General features: G+C 37.4%; 1 protein-coding gene across 2 annotated transcripts in view; it reads left to right on the top strand.

Annotated features, from left to right (window-relative positions):
- Positions 1 to 8,009: 8,009 nt before the first annotated feature.
- mdfi (MyoD family inhibitor) overlaps positions 8,010 to 14,505 on the top strand; it is a 61,288-nt gene continuing 54,792 nt past the window's right edge. The window contains exon 1 of one of the 2 annotated variants that reach the window (XM_038298142.1): positions 8,010 to 8,498. The gene's annotated coding sequence lies outside the window, so the exon portion shown is untranslated. The remainder of the gene's footprint in view (positions 8,499 to 14,505) is intronic. The other variant, XM_038298141.1, reaches the window with a different exon arrangement.

Raw genomic sequence — 14,505 nt, 5'->3', positions numbered from 1 at the left:
TGGAAAATCAACAACATGTTACAATCTGATGGGTTTCCCTCTATATAGAGATTTTAACCAGTCTGACTGTATGATCAGTTTGAGCTGTTTCTGTAAAGTGTCTTGAGATGAAGAGTCTTGTGAAATGGTGCTACGTAAATAAACTGAGTGGGGTTTGATTTTAAGTCTAATTCAAGGAATCTTTTTTTTTTTTTTTTAGGGAGTTTCTTCATTTACGGAGGTATTTGCTTGAGTTACCCTGTTCCATCACTAAATAAATGGGGCTTGTCTATGGGGATGGCCTTCTTAAAGTCGTAGGGAAGTCCTTTTTAAATGTCAAATCATTCTGGATTAAACAAGAATATAAATTAACTCTTAGTCTGACGACATTGTCCCAAAAGTTAGAAAATTTCTCTTTTTTATTTTTATTTTTTCGTTAGCTTATGCAGGCCAGTTATTTATATGTCAGCCTGAACACCTAAATTCGGCCAATCATATATCAACGGTCATCGGTCAATCAAATTTTTTCGGCCATAGCATCTTGATTCATATGTCACAGCTAATATACGCAGCAGTTGAAACAAGAATCATTTCCTTTCCCATTGAGTTCCGTTCAAGTTTTCACGGGGATGGACGTCTGTGTCTTCAGCAGGCGTAGAGCTAACAGAACTAGCAGCGTTGCGAGGCAAGGGCTGAAACATGTACGGCTGTAAGCCTTCTACACCAAACCAAGCTTCTGCCGCCTTGGCGTCCTCTTCCACAACATCTTCGTCCCCGCTTTCCTCCTCTAAATAAAAAATGTATAACAGAGGAGACTCATCCACGACCTGCGACACAAAACTCTCCTCCTCTTGCATGTTTCCGCTGTCCATAGCGTTCCTTGACAGTGTCGTTTCTAAGTCACCAATTTAGTGCTACTTGGTCCCAATGGAATTTCCCATTGGGAACCTGCTATGAGTTGCTTACTGGATAGCAAGATGCTTCTGATAAATCGGCTACAGCCAAACTTGCTTGCGAATCTTCCGCCACAACAATCCCTCCACCTTCATAATCAACCAATCTCATTACTTTATTCACTCGTGTAAAGTCGGGCACCACACGGGAGAATTTGGAAATACAACGGTTGGGACAGCAGCTTATCTACGACTTTAAGGTTTAATGCGCTCCCTTTTTTCTGCTAAACAGCTTCCATTTTGGACAAACAACCAGGTTTCGATTTAGTCCAAGAACAAATCAGAAAAGTTGATTTTGACATTAAAAGTAACCCCAAACAAACAGGGTTCTGCGTTCCTCGCAAGGAGAAGCTCGTTGATCTGCATCCACTGAATCCAGCAGTGTGTGCCGTTCTTTGCAACCAGCATGACCCACATTCTTCAGGACTGTCTTGGTGGTTACCTTATATTGTTTTTCACCTCTTTTTCTACCAACCTTGTCAATTGAGGTGTTAAATTAGACTCTGTGCAACATACTAAAACATTAAACATCTTTCATTTTTACACTCTTGTGGAACTTGAAGAGAACTGGCCTTTTAGCACTAAGACAGACAGCTGTAGGTCCTCACTCAGCTCTCTTGTTCTAGTGCTGATTTTCATAAAACCAACAGTAGAGATCTGCTACCCTTCACCTGCTGAGTTAGTGAAAACATCTGTGCTGCGAAAATAAGTGGCATAGGGGATGATATATATACATATATATATAGACATATATATTTAACACGTACATATATTGAAAGAAATTAAGAAAATATTTGCAAATGAAAACCTATATATATATATATATATATATATATACTGTATATATATATATATATTTATATATATATATATATATATATATATATATATATATATATATATATATATATATATATATATATATATATATATATGTATATATATATATATATATATATATATATATATATATATATATATATATATATATATATATATATATATATATATATATATGAAATTTGTTTTTCGATTGTGCTTTTTTCTCCTTTTTTTCTTTTTTTTATTTCGACGAAATTTGTTTTTGAATTTCAATTTCCAAAATATGTTCTTTGCTTGCAACAATAAATGAACAACATTCACTCCATGTATAAATTATCTCATCTTTATAGGTTGTATTTTAATCCTTAGTACTATACTCAAGTTTAAAACAAGGATTTACCCCCATCACAACATATGATCAATTATCAAAAAAGGTAAAGTTGGAGTTTAAAACTGTGGGAAATAAGGTAGAGACATAAAGACAGGATTGAAATGGCTTGTATTTTCATTTAAGCATAATCGCAGGTGGACTCATGTCTCCTAACACTATGATCGTTCCAGACAAATGAACATCTGACACTTTAAGCCACAAGTGGTGCAGCTGTATGTTGCTTTTGCAGCCAATGTGCTGGAGTTTATAAAAGCACTGCAAAAAAGTTAATAATATTGGCTAAATCAGAGAAGCATTGCTTTAACGATGGCCGTATTATTTCCATTTCTAAATCTCCAGCAGCTGTTAAGTGTCTAACAGGTTCTCATATGTATTCAACCATGAGAAAACTTCTCACACCAGCATTTCCTGCCTCACAAGAAGGCTTTGTTGTGTGGCAGAAATGTAGAGAGGAGAGACACAGACAGACGGAGCAGAGCAGAGGCGCAGCTGCAGAACAAAAGCATCTTTGTGAATGATTGGAACCACATTTTACCCTCAAGTCTCTCTTTCTCACTCCCAGAGTTTGTACTTTTTAAAAACAGAGACAAACAACTGAGTTTGGAACAAAGCCCGAGGTGCATGTCAGTTAAGTTAAAGTTTGCTCTCCATGTGCTGCTTCTCAGCTCTGACATTTCCTGAATCGTTCCTGTCTGAGCACGAGTTTTCATGTGGTCTGGTCAGATAACCTATCGGAAGCAAAGCAGGACTCAGCTCCATCATCCAGCATCCTGCTGTTTCTCAGCAGATGACTAGAGAGGCTCCTGTATGGAGTGAACTCTGATCCAATATTGTTGCAATCAAAAAACATGTTTTTTTTAAACTGTAATATTAAAAAAAAAATGCTATCCAGAAATAACATGAAATCTAATAAATTTTTCAACCTTTTTACAAATTTACTATTTTTCTTTTTCAGATTGTCTTTAATAAATTGCATTCTCTGTAAATTGTATTTTCCAGCTCACATTCTATTTACTTCTGAGTCCGGGTTTACGTCTAGAATGAGGCACCAAGATGGGTTTTTAATGGTCTGCATGTACAGGAGAAAAATGTAATTTGCAAACTCTTTAAAAATATATATAAAAAATAATAATTCCAAAGTATAAAATATGTTTAAAAAATAAAGTTCAAAAATTTATAAAAAATATTTAAAAAAAAGTAAACAGCAAAACCTCTATCAAAACATTTCTTTGATAATGACATTTTTAAAGAGCTTTTTCCTGGGTTACATTCTTCTTCAAGTTTCCATTTACTAAACGTTTTATATTCTTGCAACAACAACAGAACAAACTTTACTTGTTTTAAAAAAAAAACAAGATAAAGTATAGGACAACATGTTTCTTAGAATATATATTTTTCTTAAAATAGTTTGGCTTTGTTTCGATAATAACATTTAAATTCAATTAAATCTGTAACACTTAATTTGAATAAATTAATAAAAAATAATTATCAATATCTGAATTTCACATAAGAATTTATTTAAAAATATATTTTATTAATTAAATAACCGCTGTAAAGCATTTTACTTACTGCTTATCAATCATAGTCATTACAATTTTTTCAATTTTTTGCAATGGAATAATATCTTACTAATTCTACTCTATCAAAATGAAAGAACATAAAACCCTACACTTTGGTATTTTACAGCAACTTTATCCCCGACCAGTGTCTTTTTTCCGGCTTCCTCCTTAAGTCCAAAAACAGGACTCTTAGGTTCAATTCAGTTCAATGCGGTTTATTTCTATAGCGCCAATTCACAACACATGTCATCTCAAGACACTTTACAGTTCACCAGATCATACAGTCAAATTGGTTCAAAGTTTTCTATCTAAGGAAAACCAGTTGATTGCATTGACTCATTGACTCAAAGGTAATCCCTCACACTAAGCATGCTGATAGCGACAGTGGAGAGGAAAAACTCCCTTTGAACAGGAAGAAACCTCCAGCAGAACCAGGCTCAGAGTGAGCGGCCATCTGCTGAGGCCGACTGAGGTTCAAGGAGACAGAAGCAGACATTGAAAAAGAAGCAGAGATACAAAAGGCAGCTGTAAAAGGCAGCCCCGTCCAGCAAACACACAGCAGGGCAGATGAACTTCGAGCCAGCTCCCATGTCAGAGGATAAAGAAAGGCACATCCCGCCAGTCACAGTCAGAGAAACAGGACTACACTGAAAAACAGGCAGATCTCCAACATCAATAAACAAAGGAGTTGAGGGCAGGTTGATTGGCTTCTCTAAATTCTCCCTAGGTGTAGGAGTGTGTGTGAATGGCTGTTTTGTCCTGTTTGTCTCTGTGTTGCCCTGCGATGGACTGGAGATAGGCACCAGCACCCCTCGCCACCCAAATTGGGATAGGCGTGTTAGAACATAGATAAATGGATTACCTTAGAGAGTAACTCTAAAATATAAAATTAATAGAATCATTTTCAACTTTCTTGTTTCAGATTGAAAATCATGTGCTTCAAACAGGAATGACATGTGAAAACATTTGTACCACATGTGTAATACATGTTAACACATGTGCATTGAACATTAAATGTTCCAAATCCACATGTACACATGTGCTTTCTACTTGTGATTCACTCATGTTCCTCAAATGGAAATCTAGTATGCTTTAAATGGAAATCACATGTGATCAAAACATCAAACCTCCCAAATCCACGTTTATACAGACTTTTACATATGATTCATCATTTCAGTGGTGAACTTCAGGCCCCATTTTTCATGCTATTCACTTTCCTTGGATATGTATTTGAACAAGTGTGGACCTTTGTCATTTTTAGGACTTAACTCCACACTAACATCAACTTGCAGCTTTCAATAAAGCATGCTAGACAGTGGCCAAAAGGGGTCAGTGCCCCTGTAGTTCATGTCCTGGCCCCTGTTATGGCCCCTGTACTGAAGACATAGTGCTCAAAGACATTCTAATGATGATATGCGCTGGAACACACATGGTAACTTATAGGTCCTTTGGATCTATTTAATTTTTTTTTCCTTTACAAATTATGTTTTACCAAATACTTAAAAAAAAGGTGATAGTTTCAATGGTATGAAGATAGGATCCCATTTTTTATCTGCTAAATGTTGTTTTAACTCCCTTAATTAATTAATTATTAAATCCCTTCGCGTTATCATCGCAGCTCCTTCCTCTGTACAGGAGAGCGGAGGACCTCGCCTATTCAGCCAGGGCAACAATCCCCTTTAAAGCTGAAGTCTGTAAGTTTTTAAAAATCACTTTTTTGTCATATTGGCTAAAACTGTCCCTATGCCCAGACAGCAGTACATGTGATATGTAACCTGTGAAAAAAACTGCTTCAATTGGTCCCGCCTACTGCCTGTATTGCAATCTGGAAAGAATATTTCGGGACGAGACAAAGCAACCAATCACAGCCAGAGGAGCGTCTGATGGAGTGTCAATCACAGCTCACACACGCTGAATCCCACCCCCTCCCTCTCACCGCTGAACCTGCCGCTGCCGCCCGGCTGCTGCAGTCAGGAGGACCACGTGGAAGTCATGGCGGAGCGACAGCCACCAGCGAAAGAGAAACTGCCCTTACTGCCCCTGCCGACAACTGCTTACACGGCAAAGACTTCAAAAAAGAAGATGTCAATGGAAGAGCTGCCTCGTACGCTGCTTGGACGCTTCTGATCGCATGCGGTAGCTGCGCAGATGCTGTGAGAGGGGTGGAGCTTGGAGGTGGGGCATGAGTGAAGCAGAGAGGGTGGGGGAGTGGCGTGAAACCTGTTTTTCTTCAAATTTTCAGTCGAAGTCTGCTCTTTTCTCAATGTAACAGACTGCAGCTTTAATGACCCCTTTTCAGACACTTAGATGGGTACGGGGCATTGCATGCTAACAAAAGAAGCCAAACGACCCCAATTCCAAAGGGGTGGACCACTTCATCTGTTCCAATTTGCATGTTTTCAAAACAAAAACAAGGCTTTGTTGGGCTACGGTATAAAACATCAAACTCAACGCTATTCCTTCAGCTGTATATTTGAATACCTTTGCCTTGTTTTTTATCTCATGCTTTATTTTGCCCCAATGAAAACTCTCTGGCCCCCTGGTACATTTGGTCTAGAACCACAACTGCTGAGGATGCTTTGCAGATTTGTTTAACATCCTTTACCATAATGGTTACTGTCTATGGTGGCTAGATTACTAACTTCTGCTTTATGGAACAGAGAGCAAAAGGAAGACACTTCCATCTAATGCCCTACAGAAACTGAAAGTTGTAATTAAATACTCTAAACATGTTTAAGATTACAGATTTGATTTTTTTTCACTTTCCAGAAATAGGTTGTACTACTGGAATCAAAGCCACATTTATTTACTGGCTTTTCACATGTTTGTCAAAGGGTTCAAAAGGTTTGCTTTCTTTTTCTATTTCTAAACAAAAAAAGAATGCTGACTTTATCCGTTGATGCATGTTGCAACATGATTTGCTTTGTTTTTGTTTTAAAACGGTTACAGACATTTTTTTTTTTCAAAAAAAAAACAATCTTTCTGGGTGTTTTTTTTTCCCATTCGAACTATTATAACTACAGATTTTTGCAATTTACGACTGTCAGAAGAAGAATAACATTGTTTTCTTCTGCATGTATGCGTGACTTTTTCAGAATTCTTACTTTAATCACAGAATTTTGGATCTTAGGGCACCCTGAAGGAAGAGATGTGGGAGCACTCAGCTTTACTGACAAAGATATGAGTTGTTTATAGGGTGACAGTGGTGTCTGATGTAGGAGTTTGCCCTTAACCCCCCCCCCCCCCCCCCTTTTTTGCCCCCTTTTAACGTGCCCAAGGGACACATAAAAAATAGAGCAGAAGGTGGTTAAAACGAGAGCTAAAACAGACGTGGTTAGAGCTTGATGCTAACATGTTTGTTAGATGTTAGAATTCAGTCAGAATTCTGAGATGAAAGTCAGAATTTTGAGAAAAGGTCAGAATTCTGAGATTAAAGTCAGAATCCTGTGATTAAGGTCAGACTTCCGAGAAAATCAGAATTCTGAGAAAAACTCAAAATTCTGAGATTAAAGTCAGAATTCTGAGAAAGTCAGAATCATGAGATTATAGTCAGAATCATGAGATTATAGTCAGAATACCGAGATTAAAGTCAGAATTCTGAGAAAGTCAGAATTCTGAGAATAAAGTCAGAATTCAGAGAAAAAGTCAGAATTCTGAGATTAAAGTCAGAAATTTGGGATTATAGTCAGAATTCTGAGATTAAAGTCACAATCCTGAGATTGAAGTTAGAATTTTAGAATTCTGAGAAAAACTCAGAATTCTGAGATTAAAGTCAGAATTCTGAGAAAATCAGAATCCTGAGATTAAAGTTATAAATTTGAGAAAAAGATCAGAATTGTGAGAAAAAAGTCAGAATCCTGAAATTAAGTTAGAATTGTGAGAAAAATTTCAGGAGTCTGAGATTAAAGTCAGAATTTTGAGATTAAAGTTAGTATTGTAAAATTAAAGTCAGAATTCTGAGAAAATCAGAATCCTGAGATTGAAGTCAGAATTCTGAGAAAATCAGAATCCTGAGATTAAAGTTATAATTTTGAGAAAAAGGTCAGAATTGTGAGAAAAAAGTCAGAATCCTGAGATTAAGTTAGAATTGTGAGAAAAATTTCAGAATTCTGAGATTAAAGTCAGAATTCTGAGATTAAAGTTAGTATTGTAAAATTAAAGTCAGAATTCTGAGAAAATCATAAACTGAAATAATAACTTATTTAATTTTTTTCATTGGCCCTAATCCTGTTGCTTATTTAGAGCGCTGGTTGGTTAAATTAGTAATTATATGACAGACCAGAGCGCTTCACTGGAGGAAGCTCAATCACTGCTGTTGCTTCCTGCCCAAAGAGCAGCAGCACAAGTCAAAGGCTGGCACAGTGGGTGTGAGTGGAGAAGAGTGACCTCACCATAGAAATACCCCTCAGCTTGAGGTTATCAGTAGATTGGCTCATTTTTTAGTAGATATTCGGACTTCCTCTGCAGAAGTTGAACAAACAAAGAGATTTGAGCGCAGTGAAAAGTTGCCAACATCTGGTTTGCTGGGAGAACTGGGCGAGCCGCAGTCAGGCACTTTGGAGGCGGAGAGAAGACTATCAGAGCTGGAGAAAATGCTCTGAGATCTGGAGTTTCTATCACCTGGATAAGGCGAACAGACTTTACTTTCTGTCTGCGGGGAAAGTGGGCAACTTTGTGGAGAGAAACAGGACTCCAGCGGGGGCTTGAGGTCCAGGAGACAGAGGATGATTTAGTCCAAAATAAATCTGGGAATAAATAAAATTCTGCTCCTAAAGAATCCCAGAAAGTGAGAAGGTAAGAATTAGTTTTCTTCCTCTTGTGGGTATTGTTAAAGATAAAAATGAGAAAGAAGCCAAAGTTCGGCTTCTGCATGCATAGACTTGTTTTCTAATCTGCGCGCAGACATGCAATCAGACAGAATATCAACCACTTTCTGTGTCTCCAGGCCCTGTAGGCTACGGTTTCCTTTATTAAGCTTTGATATACTTTCAGCCTTTCATAAAGTGTTTTCATGAATCGGTCATGTCGTAAGCGGTGCGACGCTCTTTTTTCCCGAAACTTCTACAAACGGTTCTCAGTTTTTTTTTTTTTTTTTTTTTTTTTACAAAGTCTTCATCAACCGAAGAAGAATTATACATTTTTATTTTTTGTTTATTCATTTCATTAGACTTCTCAAAAAAAAAAAAAAAAAAAAAAAAAAAGTAACTTTTGCGAAGAACTGCGTTCGGAGATTTGGCCACGGGAGCGCGCGCACAGCTGCCCAGCTGGTGAGGCGCGCGCCTGTCTCTTGGCTGCACGTGAGGCGGAGCTGCGTTTATCTCAGCTCCCTGCACCCAATGCATGGCAGAACATCATGCAACCATAATGTCATTAAATAAAGTACAGAAAATAGTGTTCTTAATTTATAGCCCTTTAGTTGCTGCTCTGAACATGCTGTGAAATCAGCCTGCTGCTGTCATCTTCATATAGGCTGTTTTAACACAAAGAACAACTAAAATGTTTATAAAATCCAAAATCACTACAATAATATAGTCATACATCCAGCAATTCACCTTAATTCAGTTTATTTATAAAGTTCCCATCAAGGGTGTAACTTTCTGATAAAATGGACCTACAGTTGCTTGAAACACATTTATTGGGTTTTTGTATTTTCCAAAAATGAGCTCTATTATTTTATTACTGAATGAATGCTTTCCTATTGTTAAGAACACAAGAGAACAATAATACACTTATATTTATATTTATAGAGATGCCTTTCAGTGCTTTACATATATAGAAAACATTCATGTATAAAAAAATAAAGGATAACAACTGATTCTGATGCCAAGATCGATATATCATGCATCCTTAGAAGTACAATTTCAATTCCATCCATCCAGAAAAATATGTATATGCTGCTTTTTAAATATAACATAGCATATTTTGTTCCTGTAAACTGTGTGGTAAACTTGGAGATATATTTTATTGCATGTTGCATATCCAAGTAAATCTTTTTCACCTTTAAATCTGCAGCCCTGCCTATTTCTCTCTGTGCTCTGCTTAAACAGATTTATGAACCTCTTTACTAGTATAATGATGGCACAAAGAACATTTTAAGAAAACAATAAGAAAACATGTTAATTTGAACCTGTAACTGGGAGTCATGGTCCTCTGAGAAGCCAAGATTTTTTAACTAGTAAAGAAGAACAAACTATGTTTTCTCAAGCTTCTTGCATTATAATACTAACTTGTTTAAACATACATTTATTGCCATTTTTAGCTGAAAAAAATCTGTCAAACAAGTGGTATGATCTCAAATTTTTTTAACCAATCCGTCTCCTAACTTTTACTTAAACATCGAAGTAGCTGCTGGTTAATATTCACTGAGTGCTGCTGTGTCTCTCCTCCAACCACATAGCGACTCTAACCAGCGAAATGCGACTGCAAACCAGATGTCTCAAAGCGACAGATACGATGATGTCACGGCGAGAGGCGGGACATGGGAGCAGCGCAAGAGAGGGAAAAAAACACAGACTCAAAACGCTCTGAATACAGACAGCTGCACCCAACCTCTGTTACCTTTGGCTGAAGTAAATATAAATAATAAATTATTGATAAGGATTGTCCCCACCAGGCCAAAGTTGGTGGGGACATGTCCAAACCAGTCCTTCAGAAAGTTACTCCTGTGGTGCCAATTGTCATCTCAAGGCACTTTACAGTTCAACCAGATCATCCAGTCAGATTGATTCAAAGTTTTCTATCTAAGGAAAACCAGTTGATTGCATCGACTCATTGACTCGAAGGTAATCCCTTAGCAAGGCCTAAAAACATAATCTAAAATAAACTGTGAATATTTTTTTCTTTTTGATTTTGGCATTATTATAAAGTGATTATAAACAACATATTCTCATTATCAGTTCGTATGAAATCGTACGAAAACTTATGCACAGTATTTCGTACGTTTTGGATGTTTTTCCTCAAAAAAACAGATCAGTGCGCATGCGCAACCAGACAGACAAAAAAAGCAGATCTGCGGACCGACGTAAAACTGGAAAAAACAGTGCATAATTACTTTTTGATGTCTCTCACTAGGTTGCTTGATGTTTTGTATCTTAGGGTTAGGGTCAGGGTTAGGGTTAATTGTATGTTAAATTCTATGTTATTCAATGGTGTGTAAGATGCGCATGCGCAAGGATATATTTTGTCTCGAGGCAAGACGTAAAAATACGACGAAATACCACGAAAGAAATGTCAAAAACGTACGAAATTACTGTGCATAACTTTTCGTATGATTTCATACGAACTGATAATGAGAATACACTGTTAGAAAAGCATAAACTTGAATACATCAGGGTAATATCAATGAAATGTATCAAGAAGATACCTGGAATACTGTGTTCCAGCCAATGTTCATTTGATGTTAGATTTACAAATAAAGTGAGTGAAAACATGTCTGACAATGTTAGCCTACATTCCGAAGCTCATTCAGGTCTCGGTGCTCATAGGGATCCAGTATGTTCATTTACTCAATTTTCCTTTGTTTTTGTTCTTTTTGTGGTCCACTGTTGTTTATGTTTACTTTGGCCGGCGAGTCGCACAGGATGGCCACAAGAACATGAAATGCAATGCTTTGGAACATCTAGCACAAGCCTTATATTATAATTAAATATATCTTTAAAACTAAAGCAGCACCAATGACAGATTTAACAGCACAGATCTGTGCAAATGAAGCACTAAAAAAGTAGCCCCCTTTGGTTCATTTTGGAGCTTAATAGGACATGATGACCTCTGGATGACCTACAAAACTATCTATAATATCTCTTAAACAAAAGTAGCACAAGCAAGGATTATTACTGTGCAAATCTGCAGTAACGTAGCTGTAACTATTAAGTCTATTTGCAGAGTTTTTTTACATGGGCAGATGGTCCGCTTCATGCAGCTAGGGCAGCCTTAAAGGAATAGTACACCCAAAACATGATTAGCCTTCATTTTCTACTCACCCCCATGCTGAACAACACTCTGGAGTACTTTTTTGATATCTCAAATGCATCTGGAGATCTGGGAGGCTTCTTGCTGTCTGCTGACATTCAAATAATGGAGGTCTATGGTGCCCGAGGCAGAAAGGTCCATAAAAGTCCACAAAAAACGTGTCAATATTCCTCCATACTGCTCGTCCAATGTATTCCAAGTGTCCTGAGTGGGTAGCGTCCATAATTTACTCGAAACGAAGTCATTTAGAATGTTTTTAGAGCATAAACAGTAGTGTATAGGATTTCCTAAAAGCGCGTTCACGAGTCTACGGAAACCGCGGCAGACCAAACCAGACGAAAGTGCGCATTCAGCTCATCAAAGAACTCATGCTCTTCCTCAACACTGAAGTCCTCAGACATTTTTCTTTCGTTGTTTCTTTCTTTGCACAGGTAAACAGCACATTTCTTCTTCTACGCTTGCATTATCGGCAGAGCAGACGCTGAATGCGCACTTTCGTCTGGTTTGGTCTGCCGCGGTTTCCGTAGGCTCGTGAACGCGGTTTTAGGAAATCCTATACACTACTGTTTATGCTCTAAAAACATTCTAAATGACTTCGTTTCGAGTAAATTCTGGATGCTACCCACTCAGGACACTTGGAATACATTGGACGAGCAGTATGGAGGAATATTGACACGTTTTTTGTGGACTTTTATGGACCTTTCTGCCTCGGGCACCATGGACCTCCATTATTTGAATGTCAGCAGACAGCAAGAAGCCTCCCAGATCTCCAGATGCATTTGAGATATCAAAAAAGTACTCCAGAGTGTTGTTCAGCATGGGGGTGAGTAGAAAATGAAGGCTAATCGTGTTTTGGGTGTACTATTCCTTTAATAAATGGCACATGCATGCAGAAAGTGGCATATAAAATAAACCTACATCAACTGAAAGAAATGTATTTAAAAAAATAGGTTTATTTAGTTTAGAGTGGTAGTTTTGCTTTAAATCTTTTCTTTGTCTTTTTACTGGCACAGGGCACTGCAGGATTTACTGAACAGCAGTGAACTGGCACAAAAAACAGCTTAACAGTGTTTAAACATGCTTTTAAAAGCAAGTAATATTTTGGAGATAATGAGAGGTCGTAAAAAAGGTCAGATGGTACAATTCTACATAAAACAACGGAACAGCGAGACCCAAAGAAGTTCTGAGTCACTAATTGACATGTCTAGTCAAATGGGTTGCTTGTTTTTGTTGTGAGCAGGGTAGACACCCAGTTACTCTTTGAGTCATTCCTTCCTATTAGGTGCCACAGCGTTAATCTCAGATTTCTACAGACTCTAAAGTGGAATTCATCGCAGATTTTCAAAAGGTTGAAACCTGAACAGAGTAAAATTGAAATTAAAATGTTGTCCCTCCCTAATATGGTTTTAATTTTGAAATTAATTTAGGTTTGATTTAAGTGTTTACAATATCAATTTACATGAGAAAACACAAAAATAAATCCATATTGTCGGCAGGGTTGACGGCATTAAGAAGCCCAAGAAGAGCCCCTTGAATATTTTATTTTAAACATATGTTCATTAGTTTTTTTTGGAATTTACAACAAATTAAATTGAACATTTTTACAGGCATGAAAACAGCAAACCTTTCTCCCCGTTCTCCGTCCCTTCCTCTCTTCCCCTGATGAAGTTACACAGTAAAACTAAAAGGACAAAGTGAAAAAAAGCAAAAAGGAAGAAAAAATAATAACAAATTATAAATTAAGTAAATATATTAATTCATAAACGTAGACAAATATTTTTAATAGTTATATGACTAGTTTCGATGGTGCTTCTCAGGACCTTGTATCACACATCCTACTCCCTTATAGAATTTTTCCCCTTGAACATTTATTTTCAAGGAAAATGTGTTTAACTCATAAATTATTTCACAGACCTTTTTCATGTGTGTAATCTCAGAATACCATAGGCCTGTCTATTATAGTTTAAGCTCAATTCATGGATTTGTTGCACCCGATTGCAGCTGTTTGTTTGTTTACAGAATCTAATCTGTGAACGTTCATTAACAAGATGATGAGTTGCAGATTAAGTCTGATGCAAATGTGGTTTTATTGCAACTGATCGTACAAATGCAAACATTTCTGATTATTCTACCTTAAAGGAATAGTACACCCAAAACATGATTAGCCTTCATTTTCTACTCACCCCCATGCTGAACAACACTCTGGAGTACTTTTTTGATATCTCAAATGCATCTGGAGATCTGGGAGGCTTCTTGCTGTCTGCTGACATTCAAATAATGGAGGTCTATGGTGACCGAGACAGAAAGGTCCATAAAAGTCCACAAAAAACGTGTCAATATTCCTCCATACTGCTCGTCCAATGTATTCCAAGTGTCCTGAGTGGGTAGCATCCAGAATTTACTCGAAACGAAGTCATTTAGAATGTTTTTAGAGCATAAACAGTGGTGTATAGGATTTCCTGAAAGCGCGCGCCGGCGAGTTCATGACGCTACGGAAACCGCGGCAGACCAAACCAGATGAAAGTGCGCATTCAGCTCGGCAAAGAACTCATTCTCTTCCTCAACAATGAAGTCCTCAGACATTTTTCTTTCGTTGTTTCTTTCTTTGCACAGGTAAACAGCACATTTCTCCTTCTACGCTTGCATTATCGGCAGAGCAGACGCTGAATGCGCACTTTCATCTGGTTTGGTCTGCCGGCTTCCGTAGCGTCATGAACGCGCCGGCGCGCGCTTTCAGGAAATCCTATACACTACTGTTTATGCTCTAAAAACATTCTAAATGACTTCGTTTCGAGTAAATTCTGGATGCTACCCACTCAGGACACTTGGAATA

This window comes from Cyprinodon tularosa, unplaced genomic scaffold, assembly GCF_016077235.1.
Source record: "Cyprinodon tularosa strain WSP-4 unplaced genomic scaffold, ASM1607723v1 ctg40, whole genome shotgun sequence".
NCBI lineage: Eukaryota > Metazoa > Chordata > Actinopteri > Cyprinodontiformes > Cyprinodontidae > Cyprinodon > Cyprinodon tularosa.
Note: the sequence above shows the minus strand (reverse complement) of the source record. Positions and strands in the feature narration are given on the sequence as shown.